Genomic DNA, 21,483 nt, shown 5'->3' on the forward strand with positions numbered 1-21,483 from the left:
ATCCGTTTGAAAATCGGTAAAAAAAAAAGGCAAGTTATGGTCATTTAAAAGTACCTGCATCATTAAAACTCAATGCTACGAGTGAGCGAGCGCCCTGTCGTAAGATGGCCGCCAAAATGCGGACGTTCCACTCAATTGGCCATCAGCGCGGACGAGCCATCTAGCCTTTATATACATATCTATGATGTTGGTTCTTGCGGCGCCTCATGAACTCGCACAAGCCTTATGTTTACGTTAAGTGCGTAAATCGTGCCGTTGTCACGTGAATGCGCGCGAGCGCGCTTGTTCGTAATGCAGGATCTCTCAGTTACATACATAACATAAAACTGAAAATAAAATTTTCTTGACATACCCTTCTGTAACAGGAGCGTTAAAAACGTAAATATTCAGGTTTATTCGAAAGAAACATTTGTTAGGTAAGACTGTAATAAATTAAATGATAAATTATATGCATAGTTTGTATAATTATATGTATAATTTCATAATTAAATTATATATATATATATATATATATATATATATATATATATATATATATATATATATATATATATATATAAAATTATGTTTTATATCTATATTTAATGTAAAATATATCATTTTAAAGTATAATTACATTTAACGTTTCATTACAATAACCTCATTAATTTGGGTGACTGTTAAAATCTTATGCAGTTTAAAATTATGTTTAAAAAAAAATCGACGTAAAAAGAAATGCTAGGTTCAATACGTCATCTGCATATACTAGCCGCATTAAAAACTCACGTCAAGGGATGTAGTAGAAACAGTACATGATGGCGCAGAAAAGATATTTCCCAAAACCCAAAAACTTATATGATTCAAGCGAATTTTCTTCTGAGCCGTAACGTAGTCTACATTGCACTCAATATACAGACTCAAAGCAGAAGATACAAGCACGTGCGTTGATCAGAATACATTATCACGTTTAAATGTACAGGTAGGATTTATAAACAGCTTACTTTTTAGCATATGGTTTTATTTTATTTTTTTTAGCTGTTTTTCAGAACAATTACATTGTGTTTCGATGTTATTTTCATTTCAAACTGACACAACAAAATATTTGAACAGTGTTATGTTAAAATGTTAGTTACCTGATGGCATGAAACCAGAGACACGTGGTACCAGGGACGTGCACAGACATTTTGAGGGGCAGGGGCTCAAGTGAAATAAAGGGCACTTCTCATAATTATGTATAAAAAAGTATATATATTTACGCAATTCTGACTTCCTTTTTTAAAAAATATTAAAAAAGTTAATTAATTTTATCTTCCTCAAACTCACGCAATTGTTTAATTTTCAAAAGATGTCTACAAAATAATCAGTTGTTCACACAGACACCATGCATGGTCTCCTTAGTAGTCTAGGTTTATAGAGCAGGAAAGGAAGCCATTACACAATGTGCATGTTTTGAAAACATTAAATTACACATTAATTACAAATTTGTTAAAATGCTAAAAACAAAGTTGTGACTGCTGAGTTAGCGCTTACATGCCAATAAATGCTATATCATATGCTAGCGTTTAGCTGATTAGTTGTTACTCAAAATGTATTTTTGTCTGATAAGGGCTCAAAATATAAGGTTTGTTTACTAATGTGACCTTCTGGCATGAGCCTCAGAGCAGAGCTCAACATTATTATTCATGACCCTTTCAAATAGGGCAAAAATAGACCATTTCATTCAAATGACAAATTCTAGGGTTGTAAATTGACATGTAAAAACGTTTCTGGATAATTTTTGCACTTAATAAAGCAACATACCTTATATGTAATTGTCAAAGAACAATTTAACATATTATGACAACACATCCTATGGCAACTTTAATCTTAGGTTTCATATTTATTAGGGTTACACATGTCAGAAACAACAAATATAGATTAGGCCTATTTAATTTGTATTATATATTTTACTTTTTTGTGATGTCAGTGAAAATTCAGACTGGGCAAGTAAAATACTGAACCATCAGATTTCTTCTACTTATTTAACAGCCATTACAAAAAACGCGAACAAAAAAGCTTACTACTGCAGTTAGCAATTAGTTTATTGTTTGTGCTTTATTATTTTATGAGCAGTCTGTTTAAACTACATACACTATGTTACAAGTTTGCAACTCTTCAGGTTAATATGGGGTTGCCATGGAAAACAATGTCCCTGAATCGTTATGTGTAACAACGTGTTCCATATTTTGTCCATAAAACTGTTAATATAAGAATGCTTTCTTCCTCACACACTTACCGGTAGCTGCCTGCATATCATGCACATGATCGCGTCTCGTTCAGGCTGAGCTTTGGCGCTTGAAGCGCGAATGATGCAGCACGAGTGTAGACAGACCAATCATAGAGCGAAGTAAGTTAGAGAGGCGGGACTAAGGAAAGGTAAAGCCAATCATATTAGCGATTTGAATTTTGGAGGCGGGACTCATCTGTTAACCGTTTGTGTGCCACAAATAGCGCTATTTTTCTTTATATAAGAGTTTAAATCTCATTTAAATGATTTCTGAATAAATTCATGTTAAATTAAAATAAGAAACAAGTAAAAAACACAAGAAACAGACAGACATCAGTTGTTATATGAATAAAGATCATATTATTATTATTTTTTTAAAAGCACCCCAGAAAAAAAGGGCACTTTCTCTCCAGGAATAAAAAGGGCAGTGCCCGGTTGCATGAAACTCCTTAAGTGAGGGTTTTCCTGAGGGAGAAAAAATCCCTGAGGTAAGGGATTTATTTAAGAGCGTTGCAACAAAGGTCTTAACTGTCACCCTTACCTAAGTGTTGATACTAAGTATTTTACGATAGTCTCTGCCAAAACACGGCAGCGGAGAAGCAGTTGCTACGGTTACAAAATCTCACAGCGTAAACAAATCAACGCACGCAGCTCAACAGACGGCGAATTTGTGTACAATGAAACATCGCAAATAACAGACTGTAAAGTGCCGCATGCATGAATACTCAAAGTAATTCAAACTGGAAACACTTTATTTTGACGGACAATCAAACCGCCATTCTTCTGATAAATGCGCATCACTTTTCTCTAGGGATTATTTCGATTGTTAGAAATGCGCGTTTGTGCTTCATTTTCTTAAAAAAACCATAAAATCAGCCATCGCGTGTGACGTTAAGGGACCTGTTTTAGTCCCTTAAGTTTTTAAGGGAAAATGGGACTTAAGCACTTTGTAGCAACGCATAGCAGAACTTAAGGTAATACTTTAGCATTCAAGGGTAAATACTTATTGACAGCCTTAAGGTTCACTTAAGGGTTTTTCTTGCAACCCATTTTTTATTAAGGGTACCCTTAACCTTATATTTAAGGGATTTCTTAGCTTAAGGACTTTCATGCAACCGGGCACAGGTGCTCAAGCCCCCTTTGATGTCTATGTGTGCACGTGCCTGCGTGGTACTCTAATGCTGTATTAAAAGTATGTGTGCTTGAATTGAACCCACAAATCTTTGTACTACTAACAATTCTTTACCAGCTTACATAGGGATAATAGTGTAGCGGGTGTAATATTCAGGCTCCCCAACTGTTTAATTTGTTCTTCTTTTATTTCTTATTTTGCAGATTATTCTGGTTGAAGTGTTTCTTTGTTGGGAGTACACGGTACACAACTGCGTGACTATCAGTTGCTGAGATTTTACTTTGAAACCCGTGCCCTGTACACCTCAAAAGACAGAAAGGTTTTAGAAAATGTAAAGTAGACGCCTAGGCGCTTTTCAAGTATTGTTCTATATTGTTCGAATAATTTGTTTGTTTTTAAAATCCATACTCACTTGGTAAGGAGAAGATTTGTTAATAACCCTTTAAAGGGTCACGAAACCCGGCTGTTTCAGCTCCAGTCTATCTCACTATCACATACATGCCGTAAAGATCCCAAAAAGACATGTGACGTATTTAAAGTCATGCACTTGGTAGTTTTATCCACAGTTAAATCACAGTTTGTCTATAATCGCCATCAACTGCTTTCGAATGGAGCGGCATTTAAAAGCCATAGTTCACTGACAAGCTGGGCCATATCGCATACATATCGCTGGTGATACGTCCGCGATAATTCATGCGAAATTCCCCCAAATGTCAGTGAACTACGGCTTTTTGTAGTAAATGCCGCTCTATCTGAAAGCAGCTGATAGCGATTTACTTCTAATCACGGAACCAGCTTCACTGACGAGATGCGCAATGACAATCACATGTAAAATATTGGCCATCCCTATCCAGATATCTCTGTCTTTCTGAAACGCACTGATTTTGTACAAAACTCATTAATATGAAAAGCTCTGTGTCCCTGATTGGCCAGCTAACCTGTACATTTTGATTGGCCTGAATATCTCTGACGTCTGCCAGAAATGTAACCCTCCTTACCATGTTTGAAAGATTTGCTCGCAATGCAAACAGGAGTTAACTTCTTAACAGGAATTATGATAATGTCGGCCTTGTCTACATCCCCAATCCCAGGAAGTAAACTGTTGCTTACAATCCATGTGTTCGTTGTAGTACAAGAAAAGAGATTTACGTTGGAGACGATAACTCACCTTATTGTTTACTTCGTGGTTTGTACCTTTTGCGTATCCTTAACGTACTAATACACACTTACACACAAAAGGAAATGTAAAATCGTGAATCCCTGTTAACATTTCAGAAAATGTTGTTTATTATTTTGTGACCCTTTAAAAAGGAAACTATACTTTTTATCAGTACAGTGTGTCTGTACACACAGGCTTACATAGATAATTCAGACATTAACAGATATTGACAACTGTGTCTTTCTCAATATCCAATCCTTTCATGAGATAAAATATGTTCTGTATGTATGTACAGTGCTGTTGTTACAGAGACCTGTGACAATTGATTCTTATTATGAAAGGACTTTTATTTTGATTTGACTCCCTCCGTCAGCTCACATTCCTTTTACATTCATCTCTGTCTTGCGCAAAATATCTAGCAGTTAACACAGAAATGTTTGTACCGTGTGTGCGTGCGTGCGTGCGTGCGTGCGTGCGTGCGTGCGTGCGTGCGTGCGTGCGTGCGTGCGTGCGTGCGTGCGTGCAATATAAAAGAAACGTACAAGTGTTCATGTTAAAGTTTTTTTATTCTGTTACATGCATCCATTTACATATACTAACAGATAAACTTACGTATTGGTTCATCATCGCATTCCAAACAGTCAAACTGAGTTGCATTCTTTTCTGCCATTTTGTATATCCCGTTCCCGCCACTAGAAGGCGCAGTTCAACTGATTAGTTGAACAGGGGGAGTTTTGCCCACAGTTGAACATGTATTGAGGGAATTTAGTAATGTAATATTGTTTTAAATTACTTCACTTTATCTAAATGTTTAATTTGTAATTTGTAAAAGTGTAATTTGTTTTTATATTTGCAATGTATTTGTTTGAGTTTGTTTATTTTCTATGTTACCTTTTCCTTTATTTTTGGTTTAGTCCTATTGAGTGGCTTAGCCTATTTAAAGTCTTAATGCAGCATTGTTCAGGTCTCGTTGAGTAAGTCAGTATACCTGAAACTTCTAAGTGTTACAGTGTATTGGACCAATTTATTGGTGTAGCCTTTCACTTGAAAATATTTTACACAGCCTGTTGTAGATACATATTTTTGGATATTTATTTTTACCCACCATTTTTGGATTTTTTTCTACTGTAAATAAGGACTTGTAAATCTCACCAGCACTTTATTGGAAACTGCCTCTACATTGCACATTGTAAATAAACACCCTTCCGTCACCCAGTTACCAGCCTCCATCCCTTTGGTGCATCCAGGTTAGTGTTGCTAAACTGTTTAGGCAGCTTTGGACCCTCACTCAGTTTGAGTGCATTGACCAAGCTAACATTTTCATCTGATATTATGTATTTTTTTTAGAATTGTACTGTAATACTATTCAGAATTTTTTTAAGGCCCTTTATATTTTGAAAAGCGATATAAAAATTGAACTAAACTTCAGATCTTCAGAAATGTGCAAGCATAGGATAATAAGTGACTGATCTTATGATGATTAGCCTTTTGGTCATTGTTTTTAATATTTTTTTTATGGTGAAAAAATGAAATTTTTGCAGAGTGCAACACCCCCCAAAAAAAGTTGAAAAGCACCTTGTTGTCTTGTTTCAGTCATAAAGGGAATAAACTGTGTGTTTGAGTGCACATGCATGTGTGTTTTTGTAAATAAATTAAACTTTTCGTAAAACTGCATTTGTGATTCTGTACTAGCACTTAGTTCATGAGTTTTCTAATTTGCTGAAAATATAGCATAGGGAGTGAGATTTATGTCTCTTCATTTTTGTGAAGCTTCTGGATTTAACGTGGTAAGGTTAAATTAAGATTACGCTGCCATGGATCCTAGTATTTGGGCCTGGTTTTGCTTACATTCTGAGGACTTTATAACACACATTTTATGTCATTATGTCCATAAATGTGAAAAGGCTTCCCTACTGGAAAGCCAATCTTCTTAGAAAAGAGCTCAGCTGAGAGATAAAAGACTATTTTTAAGTATAGCTAAATATAATTATTATAGACTAATGCCAACTTAAAAAAAATAATAGCACATTTATTAGCCTATAGTAATTAAAAGAAAAAAAAACAACATGGTTTATTTCTTCCAGATGTCCCCTAAGAGAAATGCTGTCAGGTTTTTACACAACAATGCGAACGCATCTCCTAATAACACCTTGATTGAATTTTGATGTAATGGAATTTAGAACGCGTGACGTCACGCACCGGATTGTTTTAGTTTACTTTAGTCGTGTAGGCAACCGAAGAGCAACGCAGCTGGACCGCGCCGGATGATTTGGTATCAACTCGGAGTGGTTTCGACGGCATCTACGCGAAAATTGAAGGTACTGTACAAAAAAATATTTTTCTTATGTGTCTGATGGTTACTTCATATTTTAACGTGAAAAATAGCAGAGGTAAATATGTTTTGTGATTAATGTAACGTTAATATGTTAAACAAATTCAACTGTTGGCTAAATGTATTTTTTAAATAAGCCATGAAGGAGACGTTAAATTCATGGGTTGTTCCTTATTCTGTTGTGTTTTCCAGTTTGAGTAATTAAATTACCTTTAATAACAAACGTCTGTGGTAATTTATCCGTAGGCTACTAAAGAATTTACAATTTAGGCACTTTACATTTTTCACAATTAAATTAAACTGGGCTTACTATCGTTGTATTTATACCCGAACAAGTGTTGCGATTTTAACCGCAAACTAAAGATGATTCAAATTAATTAAAAAGTTTGCAATCCAATATTAAAGCGTCCTAAGGTATTTAATGCATTAACATACCCACTATATGTAGGTAAATTACGTATCTCCGCTGTGGCAGCTGTCAGTTTGGTTCCCGCTCAACGCAACTTCGGATTTCCTCAGGCGAAGTGCAGAGTAAAAACAGTCTTGAAATTGTAATAGACATTTAGTTTAATTGCTAAACTACAAGTGAACGAAATTTCAACGAATTTGAACGACGCAACCCGGGGTTTTACCAACCGCAAAATGGAAAACAATAGGACTAAATAAAGTGATTACTTTCGAGTTTCAAATGGCCAGTATTTTGTTATTCTTGAACCCATAGAGTGGTCTTTCTGTCATTTTAAAGGATTTTTCAAGCTCTTTCTATACGAACAACTAGTTTTAGCATTTAACCATGTTGAACATTTTACTCACACACCTACTATATGGGATTAGTTAATTTCACGACATTTTCTTCACTTCTAAAACACAAGTAAAACATAATGGAACATTAATATGCAATGAACAGTACATTAGGTTATTCATTTATAATTTTGTTTCACGATTACTACTCCACAACATTTTTTTATGCGGATATCGTTGAGCGTCTTTCTAAAAACGAGCGCTTGAGGGCGCTTTGGAAGCGCAAATGTGCTGTGCTTTTGTTGATATACAGTTTTTCTCGATTGTTAAGACACATTTCTTGAATGCTGCTCTCCTTTTCTCTAAACTGTGAACACAAAATCCAATTTTCAAGCTACATTCACAAAACGTCAGACTCTTCTTGCAAAACCAAACTTTCACCTCAAAACAGTTCAATCAGTTAAAAACACTATGAAACTGTCACTAAACACCACGTAGAAAAATAGAAAACGCAATGCTCAGGACATGAAAGGGATAGTTCACCCAAAAATGAAAATTCTGTCATCATTTGCTACCCCTCATTTTGTTACAAACCCACATACATTTCTTTGTTCTGATGAACACAAAGGGAAAATATATTGAGAAATGTAGGAAAAAAGTATACTATGTAAGTAAATGGGGTCCATGAATGGTTTGAAAATACATTTATAAAGGTTTGTAACAACATGAAAGTGAGTAAATGATTACAGAATTTTCATTTTTGGGTGAACTATCCCTTGAAGCTTGAGAAATAAATGTTTATTTTTTACTGCTAAATGCATGTTGCAAAACAAAAACAAACTGTGTATTTAGCACTTGTACAAAAAGACAAAACAGAAATCTTATGCAGATCATGGTCAATCACAGTAGCTCTGATTTCATCAGATATTACTTTTCTTTGTCTTCGCTGACCACCTCGACCTCCTCTCACACAAACTCTTCCTCTCAGATTTCTATTCATTGTAGGGCCTCACAAACCAGTGCTCTCTGAACTGGCTTACTGTATATGTTTCCTCATATCATTAGACACAAGTGTGATCAATTTTGAGTTGTTGTGTTCAAGTAGTGGCACTTCTGCTTTAATTGTGTTTGACTTTTGTCACCTGTGTTCACCATTTTGCAGCACGGGTGCATCACAATGAAAATTTGTTGGCAAGTTGGATCTAAACAGGTGAAAAGTGCTTATGGTTTTGCCAAAAGAGTGACTGATTCAATCAGTGGGTTCAGGCAACTGAGCATTTGGTTAAGCCAGTAGGGTTTAATGTTTTAGCAAATGAGGAAAAACTGTAATACAAAACATCCGCGGAAGTATTTTCTTAAACATATCTGATTTTGCAGATAAGTTGTTTAATCAATGCGTATTCACATTGTGGTAGCACGTTGTGTTATATATATTATTTTTTGAAAAAAATTTTTTACAACCTTCTACCTGTGAAAATGCACTGGAACGGCAGTCTAACCCGTGACTTCCTACCCGTGTACTTGTACTAGATAGATGTACTCCCAGTTCTGAGTCGTGAGTCGTGATTTACAGGTTACAGGTTACCTGGAACGCAGCATTAATGTTCATTGTGAAATCCAGAAGGAAATCCGGCATAATTTGGGTTGCCATAATAGCTGATAGTAATAGTACAAAAGTAAATCTCTACAAAACATTTGACTAATCAGTGCAACAGAGCTGAATGTGAAATGTGGCTCATGTGTGCCCATGATCTTTATCCACGGATCCATCCAGTAAAACCTTTCATATAAACTAATTTAATCTCATCTATCTATTCTTACCTACACTGTGTTCCAAATTATTATGCATGTTACGTACTTAGTAAGATTTCAGTAAAAAAACATTCAGGTTTTAAAGAAGCTTTGATTTATTTTCGATATTTTTTCAACTAACTGTATCAATCTATTCATTAATTTGCACGGTAAAACTAAAGACTGACTACTACAACTATAGACTTAAAAGTATGTGAATGGGAGAGTTAAAGTCATGTCAAAACTATGCTCATATATTATTATGTAACTTGTGTTAAATACATTATTTGATTTACATTGTGTTTGTTATTGGAGGGGGGGATATATGTATATGCAGCACATTTGACAGATATTTGACAGTTTTGTGGATCATTTTAACCCACTCAATTTTGATAAAGTGCATTTTGACTAGTGTCGTTTTCTTTTTGTTGTTGATGGGAGATGGCATCTTTATCACTTTCAATTATTATTAATCTTAGAACATGTGCAAATATGCATTTTATTAATAAATTCATTTATTGCATTTAATTTAATTAACCAGCAGAACCACAGTGCCAAAACACCCACCCATACGTTTTATGCGTAAATATGCACTATGTACAGCCATCACATTTTATAGCCTTTCTAATTACACAATAATGGATGAATCTGCATTAAGAAAACACATTTTTCCATTAAAAGTCTGTTTGTGGTTTGTTATGTGTTGCTAACGTTATGCCTGTCTTAGCCTGACCCGTTTTCAACTAACACCCCCTAAATGTACTAATTTAATGAGAAATAATCCACTACAATTGCACTGATGCACAAACTCATTTGATGTAGTGCTAATATACAATATTATTTTTTAAACGTCTAAAGTCTTGAAACTTTTATCAAGTTCATCACACTCATTTTTTTCTGAAGCTGACAGTAACTTCCGGGAACTTTGATGTTCAAAAAAAAAACTCAGTCAAACTCTATAACTAGAGGGCTCTGCCGAGAACCACGTTAAGAGCCTGAAATTAATATTAGTTTGGGGATATAATTTATTAAAAAAAACCTTTTCGTCTGCCCACGCAAGCCCCAACCCCAACAGTGTCATCGCTGTAATGCATATTTTCTCCAAATGTGTAAAAGCATGTGCAAGTTATTATGTAATTTTTATAATTAAATTATTTTTACATGCTGGATAGTCGGTTTAAGCTGGTTGGCCGGTCTTTGCTGGAAGCCCCTGGTCAGACAAATACATAAGTAAATTAAAATGATAAAATCTGTTTTTTTAATCTACAGGGACACAACAAACTGACAGTCGGCCATGAGGTCACCCTACATGCTGAATCTGCGTCACAGGTAAGTCATTCTATTGAATATATTTTGGCCTATATATATGTAAGGATGTATGTTTTCTTCACTGAAATTTATCTCATGATCTTCTGAGGGTTAGGAATCTCAAATAGACAAAAAATATAACAGTGTCAACACACTGACACATGTGTGTGTTTGCTTGTTTGAAACTTAAATTATAAACTTATCTTATTTGTATAAAATGTATGTATGAAGAGGTCAGATGCAAAAGCCGCTAACACCACCTCCGTCGAAAATGAGATAATGATTGTAACCAAATGCTCTAGACAGGTATTAATTAATTAAATCAGGTGTTCATTAATTACTATCACTTCAAATTGCATCTGAACTCTTCATATTATTATATAAACAAATAATATATATCAGACCTTAAAAATCTGTTTTCAACAGCATAAACTGGTCAAACATTTGTTTTGCTCTGTGAGCTTGGATTTTGTTGTTTGGCGTCGGTTTGGTGCGTCCTTGACAGCTCTGGCTAAGGTTGGGTCAGCCCTATAGAAGTAAGATAAATGTGATTTATTTATTAGTGCATTTAATTATTTGTGGGATTACATACAAAATCAAAGCACAAACACAAATAGATGCAAATTTGCACAGAGTCTTGTGAATGATACAAATTAGGCTATGCGATACTTGCCTCCAATCAATCAGGCCTACTTACATTTCATTTGATCAGTTAAATCAGTTTGGTATTTTTTTAAGTAACAGGTGCAATGTGCTTAGACCAGGGGTGCCCAATCTCTTAACCCGCGGGCCCCCCCTCTTAACTTTAATGCGGGGCGGGTCATTAAAAACAAAATTAAAAAATTGATATGTTGCGTCTAATTCCCTGTAGCATATATATTAAATATTTGGGAATATATATTTTTACATTTTATTACGTTCTTTGGTAAGATTAAATTACATAGGCCTATGTGGCAACGTAACTTGCGCAACGTAACTTGATATTCCCAAACCTTTGGCGTCACGTCACGGAAGCGCCATGTAGCTCCCGCTGCCAGCCACAACAACAAAACAAATGGAGAATTAAAAGATGAAAGACGATCTGCAGGAGAAATGAAGGTAGGGAATTTGTGAAAAGATAATACAAATGCTGCTTTTTTGTGTGGTGATCTACTTTTAAAATGATAAAGCCGACAAGTTCTACATGCTAAAAACACTTTAAATGCGTGGATACTGCATTTATCTCTACATTGGATTTAGGGCTGTCACCATTACTCTATTTTCTTGAGGAGTTAAGTGAAACAAACTAGAAAGAAAATTACAATAGTATCAGAAGCATATATCAGCACAACGCTGCCTCTCGCTCTCCTCGTTCGCTCGCTCTCTCTCTCGCGCGCACGCGCGCAGACACACTGGGCGCGTGCATCAGCTCGTGCATGAAGGCAAGAATGCGATGCGATTGCATCCTTGTAAATTTCGGAAGTTTACACGACTGAGCTGCAGTGGGCAGGTATAAGATTTATGCCTGCCCGGTGCGGGTTGTAAAAATAGATACAGTGTTGCGGGGCGGGTTGGGGCGGGCCAAATATTTCATAAAAGCGGGACCCGCGGGTTGGAAAAAATGCCGACCCGCGCATCACTAGTGCCCAACCCTGTTCCTGGAGGGCTACTGTCCTGCAGATTTTAGCTCCAACCCCAATCACACACAGCTGAAGCAGCTAATCAAGGTGTTCAGGGTTGCTTGATAATTACAGACAGGTGTGTTAGAGCTGGGTTGGAACTGAAGTCTGCAGGATGGTAGCCCTCCAAGAGCAGGGTTGGGCACCCCTGGCTTAGACTATCTTTAACTAGTAAAAATAGCTGCAACATAAATGTCAGAGAATCACTGAAATTGATTTGAATGGCGCTCACTTCCAGATTTATATCAAGTTTGCTTTGCTTCATGTCTAGTGATCTGAAAAAGCTGCTGCGATGTAAACTCCGTAAGCTCTGGTGTTCTGTTCATTTGTCCCACCTACACTGTCAGATTTTCCTACCATAGCGCAGAATTATACCCATTCCTTTCAATCCAAACTACCACACTAAAAAATCCCAATGTGGTTTTCTACTTTGCATTTGTGACTATGTTAATTAATTTAGTACAGCCTTGCCCTAGATCAGGAGTGGGGAACCCTGGGTCCTGGAGAGCCACTGTCCTGCAGACTTTAGTTCCAACCCTAACCAAACACACCTGAATTTAATTTCCAAGTGATCCTGAAGACTTTAATTACATTTTTCAGGTGTGTTTAAATAGGGTTGGAATAAAACTCTGCAGGACAGTGGCCCTCCAGGACCAGGGTTCCCCACCCCTGCCCTAGATTCTTATTAGGTAATGGTACAATGATTTTATAGTGGATAAAATAATTGTATTAAATAAACAGGTAGGATGTGATGGCTCAAAATCAGATTGTCATATGTAGTATATAATAAGCAGTAGGGGTGTTACGATTCTCCAAATCCTCGATTCGATTACATTTTTGATTCTAAGGTCACGATTCGATTCAATTCTCTATTTTTACTTTTTTTTTGAAAGACAAGAAATTACAATTAAAATGCCATTAATATTTTATATTATTATTATTATAGTTACACATTAGCATACACATTGCATGCTTTTCCTCGCATGTGGGTTTTTGGGCTTTACTTTACCCGAGAGAACTTGTAGAAAGGATTCCTTCTTGCACGCACATGGACTTAAAGCGCATGTCTTGGACTGGCATCTGACATAAAACCAGCGGGTCATAAGCAGCTGCGCTTCTCTCTGTCTCATGTGCATGCGCTCTCGCATCCGTCCGAAGTCTAAACATAAACTAAAGTAGTAATCCTTACGTATTTGTTCAGTTTTATGCGTTTCATGGGAGCTGAGGCAAACTATCCCTTTTGTTTAAAATATAATCCGCTGCATCTTGGTGCCTCATTCTCACGCACGTGCAGAGAGCTGCGCTCTGTCTAAAGCCAGATCAGTAGGTAGTAATCCTGTTTATGATATGCATTTCAAGGATTTGTAGCAATACATCCCTCGTGTTTAAAATATAAATATCTGAGAGGTTTTTCCCCGCTTGGCAAGCCGACCGGACGTGACATGGGGGCGTGGCAGATCGACGAAATCGTGACACCCTTAATAAGCAGGTAGGATGTGACGACTCAAAATCAGATTGTCATATGTAGTATATAATAAGCAGCTAGGATGTGACGGCGCAAAATCAGATTGTCATATGTAGTATAAAATAAACAGGTAGGATGTGATGGCTCAAAATCAGATTGTCATATGTAGTATTAAATAAACAGGTAGGATGTGATGGATCAAAATCAGAGTGTCATATGTAGTGCACTCAAAAAAATTATTCATTGAATTAACTCAATAAAATTGTGGGCAGGATTTCCATCCAATATGAATGTGAACCCCTAACTGATAAAAAACTGCTTTACACAATTAAAATATATTGAGTTGGTCCAACTCAATTTAAAGTAAATGGCAATACTCAATAAGTTGCCTCAACTCAATTTAGTGTAGTCTGAATAACTCAATTTAGCGTATTTTGAATAACTCAATGTAGCGTAGTCTGAAGAACTCAATTCTGTTATTTTATATATAACGTTTTTATATCATACTAATTAGCATAAGCACATGTTAGCATGCTAATAATAATAACATATGACACTTTGGATGAGCATGTGAGGACACTGATCTCCAACAGGCATAAACACTGTTAATGCTCATTGAGAAAAATATGTCGCATCCACAACCTAACCACAAGCGCCACTCTTCTGCACGATGGTAACCAAACAATTTGAAAAAATATAACACAAACGCTTCTAAATCAAAAAGATAAACGGACATTTAACACTATTAAGTCTTTCTCTTTACCTAAAAATGCATAAAATAACACTTAATTTAAAAAATGACTCTCCAAAAGCAGTTGCATGCCAAGCATGCTGGGAAATTATTTTTCCAGAACCCAAACTCAAACTAATTGTGTTAACGCAATTAAAAAGAAATCAATAAATTATTGTACATATTTATTTTGTTTTATACTAATTAAATATATATACTTATTGCTCTTAATGAGGTATTTTACATTAATGGAACACAATTTTAAAGTGTCATGTCTAAGAAGGCCTTGAATCATTTTGTGACCGTACAAAAATCAGATTGTCTTATGTAGTATTAAATAAATAGGTAGGATGTGACGGCTCAAAATCAGATTGTCATATGTAGTATTAAATAAACAGATAGGATGTGACGGATCAAAATCAGATTGTCTTATGTAGTATTAAATAAACAGATAGGATGTGACGGATCAAAATCAGATTGTCTTATGTAGTATTAAATAAACAGATAGGATGTGACGGATCAAAATCAGATTGTCTTATGTAGTATTAAATAAACAGATAGGATGTGACGGATCAAAATCAGATTGTCTTATGTAGTACTACAGTAAATAAACAGGTAGGATGTGACGGATCAAAATCAGATTGTCTTATGTAGTACTAAATAAACAGGTAGGATGTGACGGATCAAAATCAGATTGTCTTATGTAGTATTAAATAAACAGATAGGATGTGACGGCTCAAAATCAGATTGTCTTATGTAGTATTAAATAAACAGATAGGATGTGACGGATCAAAATCAGGGTGTCATATGTAGTATTAAATAAACAGATAGGATGTGACCGTGCAAAAATCAGATTGTCATATGTAGTATTAAATAAACAGATAGGATGTGACGGATCAAAATCAGATTGTCATATGTAGTATTAAATAAACGGGAAGGATGTGACGGATCAAAATCAGATTGTCATATGTAGTATTAAATAAACAGATAGGATGTGACGGATCAAAATTAGATTGTCATATGTAGTATTAAATAAACAGGTAGGATGTGACGGATCAAAATTAGATTGTCATATGTAGCATTAAATAAACGGGTAGGATGTGACGGATCAAAATTAGATTGTCATATGTAGCATTAAATAAACGGGTAGGATGTGACGGATCAAAATTAGATTGTCATATGTAGTATTAAATAAACAGATAGGATGTGACGGATCAAAATCAGAGTGTCATATGTAGTGTAACATAAAAAGGTAGGATGTGACCGTGCAAAAATCAGATTGTCTTATGTAGTATAAAATAAACAGGTAGGATGTGACGGATCAAAATCAGATTGTCATATGTAGTATTAAATAAACAGATAGGATGTGACGGATCAAAATCAGATTGTCTTATGTAGTAATAAATAAACGGGTAGGATGTGACGGCGCAAAATCAGATTGTCCTATGTAGTATTAAATAAACAGGTAGGATGTGACGGATCATAATCAGATTGTCATATGTAGTATTAAATAAACAGATAGGAATTGACGGATCAAAATCAGATTGTCTTATGTAGTAATAAATAAACAGATAGGATGTGACGGATCAAAATCAGATTGTCATATGTAGTATTAAATAAACAGATAGGATGTGACGGATCAAAATTAGATTGTCATATGTAGTATTAAATAAACAGGTAGGATGTGACGGATCAAAATCAGATTGTCATATGTAGTATTAAATAAACAGATAGGATGTGACGGATCAAAATCAGATTGTCTTATGTAGTATTAAATAAACAGATAGGATGTGACGGATCAAAATCAGATTGTCTTATGTAGTAATAAATAAACAGATAGGATGTGACGGATCAAAATCAGAGTGTCATATGTAGTGTAACATAAAAAGGTAGGATGTGACCGTGCAAAAATCAGATTGTCTTATGTAGTATAAAATAAACCGGAAGGATGTGACGGCTCAAAATCAGAGTGTCATATGTAGTATTAAATAAACAGGTAGGATGTGATGGATCAAAATCAGATTGTCTTATGTAGTATTAAATAAACAGGTAGGATGTGACAGATCAAAATCAGATTGTCATATGTAGTATTAAATAAACAGGTAGGATGTGACGGATCAAAATCAGATTGTCATATGTAGTATTAAATAAACAGGTAGGATGTGACAGATCAAAATCAGATTGTCATATGTAGTATAAAATAAACCGGAAGGATGTGACGGCTCAAAATCAGAGTGTCATATGTAGTATTAAATAAACAGGTAGGATGTGATGGATCAAAATCAGAGTGTCATATGTAGTATTAAATAAACAGGTAGGATGTGACGGATCAAAATCAGATTGTCATATGTAGTATTAAATAAACAGGTAGGATGTGACAGATCAAAATCAGATTGTCATATGTAGTATTAAATAAACAGGTAGGATGTGACAGATCAAAATCAGATTGTCATATGTAGTATAAAATAAACCGGAAGGATGTGACGGCTCAAAATCAGAGTGTCATATGTAGTATTAAATAAACAGGTAGGATGTGATGGATCAAAATCAGAGTGTCATATGTAGTATTAAATAAACAGGTAGGATGTGACCGATCAAAATCAGATTGTCATATGTAGTATTAAATAAACAGGTAGGATGTGACAGATCAAAATCAGATTGTCATATGTAGTATTAAATAAACAGATAGGATGTGACGGATCAAAATCAGATTGTCATATGTAGTATTAAATAAACGGGTAGGATGTGACGGATCAAAATCAGAGTGTCATATGTAGTATAAAATAAACAGATAGGATGTGACTGATCAAAATCAGATTGTCATATGTAGTATAAAATAAACAGGTAGGATGTGACGGCTCAAAATCAGATTGTCATATGTAGTATTAAATAAACAGATAGGATGTGACGGCGCAAAATCAGATTGTCCTATGTAGTATAAAATTAACAGGTAGGGTGTGACGGATCAAAATTAGATTGTCATATGTAGCATTAAATAAACAGATAGGATGTGACGGATCAAAATTAGATTGTCATATGTAGTATTAAATAAACAGGTAGGATGTGACGGATCAAAATTAGATTGTCATATGTAGCATTAAATAAACGGGTAGGATGTGACGGATCAAAATTAGATTGTCATATGTAGTATAAAATTAACAGGTAGCGTGTGACGGATCAAAATTAGATTGTCATAAGTAGCATTAAATAAACAGATAGGATGTGACGGATCAAAATTAGATTGTCATATGTAGTATTAAATAAACAGGTAGGATGTGACGGATCAAAATTAGATTGTCATATGTAGCATTAAATAAACAGATAGGATGTGACGGATCAAAATTAGATTGTCATATGTAGCATTAAATAAACAGGTAGGATGTGACGGATCAAAATTAGATTGTCATATGTAGCATTAAATAAACAGGTAGGATGTGACGGATCAAAATTAGATTGTCATATGTAGTATTAAATAAACAGGTAGGATGTGACGGATCAAAATTAGATTGTCATATGTAGCATTAAATAAACAGGTAGGATGTGACGGATCAAAATCAGATTGTCATATGTAGCATTAAATAAACCGGTTGGATGTGACGGCTAAAAATCAGATTGTCATATGTAGTATTAAATAAACAGGTAGGATGTGACGGCTCAAAATCAGATTGTCATATGTAGTATTAAATAAACAGGTAGGATGTGACGGCTCAAAATCAGATTGTCATATGTAGTATTAAATAAACAGGTAGGATGTGACGGCTCAAAATCAGATTGTCATATGTAGTATTAAATAAACAGGTAGGATGTGACGGATCAAAATCAGATTGTCTTATGTAGTATAAAATAAACAGGTAGGATGTGACGGCTCAAAATCAGATTGTCATATGTAGTATTAAATAAACAGGTAGGATGTGACGGCTCAAAATCAAATTGTCATATGTAGTATAAAATAAACAGGTAGGATGTGACCGTGTAAAAATCAGATTGTCTTATGTAATATAAAATAAACTGGTAGGATGTGACTGTTCAAAATCAGGTTGTTATATGTAGTATTAAATAAACAAGTAGGATGTGACAGCTCAAAATCAGATTGTCATATGTAGTATAAAATAAACAGGTAGGATGTGACGGATCAAAATCAGATTGTCATATGGTAGTATAAAATAAACAGGTAGGATGTGACCGTGCAAAAATTAGATTGTCTTATTTAGTATTAAATAAATAGGTAGGATGTGACGGCTCAAAATCAGATTGTCTTACGTAGTATAAAATAAACACACTGTAGAAAATAAAAAGTTGACTCAACTTACATTTTCAAGGCAACTTGCTGCACAGCTTTTTTGAGTTTACTCAACTCTTGGATGATGTAGTTCACCTAACTCAATTTACTGAGTAATGTCAACTTAAACCAACAAGTTGAACCAACTTAAACTGATTAAGTAATAAGCAAATTTCTATGTTTACTCAAGTAGTGACTAAGTTGGGCAAAGAGTAATTTAGTATATCCAAATTCAACTAATCTACATGTTTTGGACTGTGGGAGTGTACACAGAAAGGTCTCATAAACAAAGTCTTTGTCTGACTTAGCCCCTGCTTAAACCAGAGACCTTTTTGCTGTGAGGCAACAATGATGCGCGCTAACTCATTGTGCTGCCCTCTACACTGACGACACTCTTCTCAATCATGGTACCAATGTACAAACATCATTCTTTCAAAATTACTATAAAATACAACATATAACTAATATTTACAACATAACAACATAAATAAAGCCAGCAAACATTAAAACAGTAACCTATTATAAGAAATATTAACCAAAGAAGTGAACATGTCGCAATGCATGCTGGGAACCATTCCGACCATTGTTTTTATCTATACCGTCCGGAACATGTGCTATTTAACCACGATCTAGATCATTAAAATTAATACAATTTTTGTTGACTACATTAAAATAAAAGCCTGAATGTTAGAAAAAAAATAAACATGTAAGCCATTATCAAAGGTTTCTGTTACAGTAACACACAGTCAAAAGAAAAGAATGAGGACCATTTGTATTAATAATATTAATATTATAATTAGTGAAATTACTCACACTGACTGTATCCGTTTTTATTATAATCCAATATTGAAGCATCCTAAATTACACAAATTAAACGAATTACAGTTTGACAGTAAAAATATAAAACAATTATATTAAAGTTAAGAGGCTTAATGCCCTTCACTGCATGAAAACAATCCCACACCTTTATAGAACGAATGTGTTAAAAACAACACATTAATTTTGATTCTGTGTTATTATTAAAACAACACATTTTGTGTTACTTTTAACACAACTTGTGTTATATTTTACCACAAAATTAACACAAAATGACACACAATGTGTTAAAATTACACATAATGTGTTAAAAGCGTAACGCAGAAAGATGTGTAAAAAGGAAAACATAAGAGTGCAGGGTTAGTTAATTTTCTATGCTTCTAAAACTACCCAATTCAATTTAAAATACAAGTTTAGCCTATATTGCTTTTTCTTTGTTTGTTCTAAAATTTATTTTCTTAAAATATTTTGTACTATTTTGATCGCATATTTAACTTTAGGCTTGCAAAGTCATAACCTGAACACCCAGCCCGTTATCCGACATCAGCATCATTTAATTCCACTACCTGGCCAATTGACATAAAGACCGCACAGCCACACTCCAAATTGATTCCTTATTGATGCCTATTGATTCCTGACCCGGAAATGACACGTTAATATTATTTTACCCGTTACATTAAATATTATGCGTTTAACCCGCAGGTACCCGCCTGCGTGCCCTGCTGTTTCATCTATAAACAGATAAAACACAGTCTCTCTGTCTGCCTCAAGTTCAAGTCTTTTTCTTCCTATAGGAATAATGTATAGCTTTTACTCTATTAATGTCTTGCAGTCTTGTGTAAGTATTCAGTATTTATCCTACCTTTTGGTTTTGGACAATTATCTTTATTTAATGTGAAACTTTTTGAGTGTCGATTTGAGGCGCAGCAGAGCATATATTTAGATTAACTAATGGCCTGATAAGTGGATGATTGAGTGTAGTGATTCCAAAAGGATATGTCCAAACAAACTTAAGTAATATGTTAAATAAAAAGTTTAATGTCTCTTATATGGGAAATAAAAAGTTGAATTGCTTTTCTTGCCGCCTTGCGCCCCTGTATGTGCCGGTGAACATATAAGATGATTAGCTTGCATCACAACTTGCACTAGTAGGACAATCTGTTAGAGCTTTTTGCACCTTCAGGTCATCCTACTTGTTTAATTTATACTACTAGGACAATATGACAGCATTTGGTACAGTCAGGGCATCCTAATTGTTGGTCATCCTACCTATTCAATTTATAGTAGTAGGACAATCTGAAAGCATTTTGCACCTTCAGGTTATCCTTGCACTTTTAGGTCATCCTACCTGTTTCATTTATACTAGTAGGACAATCTGGCAGCATTTTGCACCTTCAGGTCATCCTACTTGTTTAATTTATACTAGTAGGACAATCTGAAAGCATTTTGCACCTTTAGATCATCCTACCCATTTAATTTATACTAGTAGGACAATCTGAAAGCGTTTTGCACCTTCAGCTCATCCTACCTGTTTAATTTATACTAATAGGCCAATCGTGGGCAATGGGTAGATGCCTTGCATCTGCACGGGAAATGAACGACCCCGCCTTCCACGAGTTTCCTGCTGCCTTGCAGGTCGGCCTTGGCTGGTCAAAGGCTATGGGAGTAAACCCAAATCGAAAATCCGGTACGGAGACCCGTATACTAGTAGGACAATCTGACAGCATTTTGTACTTCAGGTGATCCTACATGTTTAATTTATACTAGTAGGACAATCTGACAGCATTTTGTACAGTCAGGTCATCCTACTTGTTTAATTTATACTAG

This window comes from Paramisgurnus dabryanus, chromosome 11, assembly GCF_030506205.2.
Source record: "Paramisgurnus dabryanus chromosome 11, PD_genome_1.1, whole genome shotgun sequence".
Classification (NCBI taxonomy): domain Eukaryota; kingdom Metazoa; phylum Chordata; class Actinopteri; order Cypriniformes; family Cobitidae; genus Paramisgurnus; species Paramisgurnus dabryanus.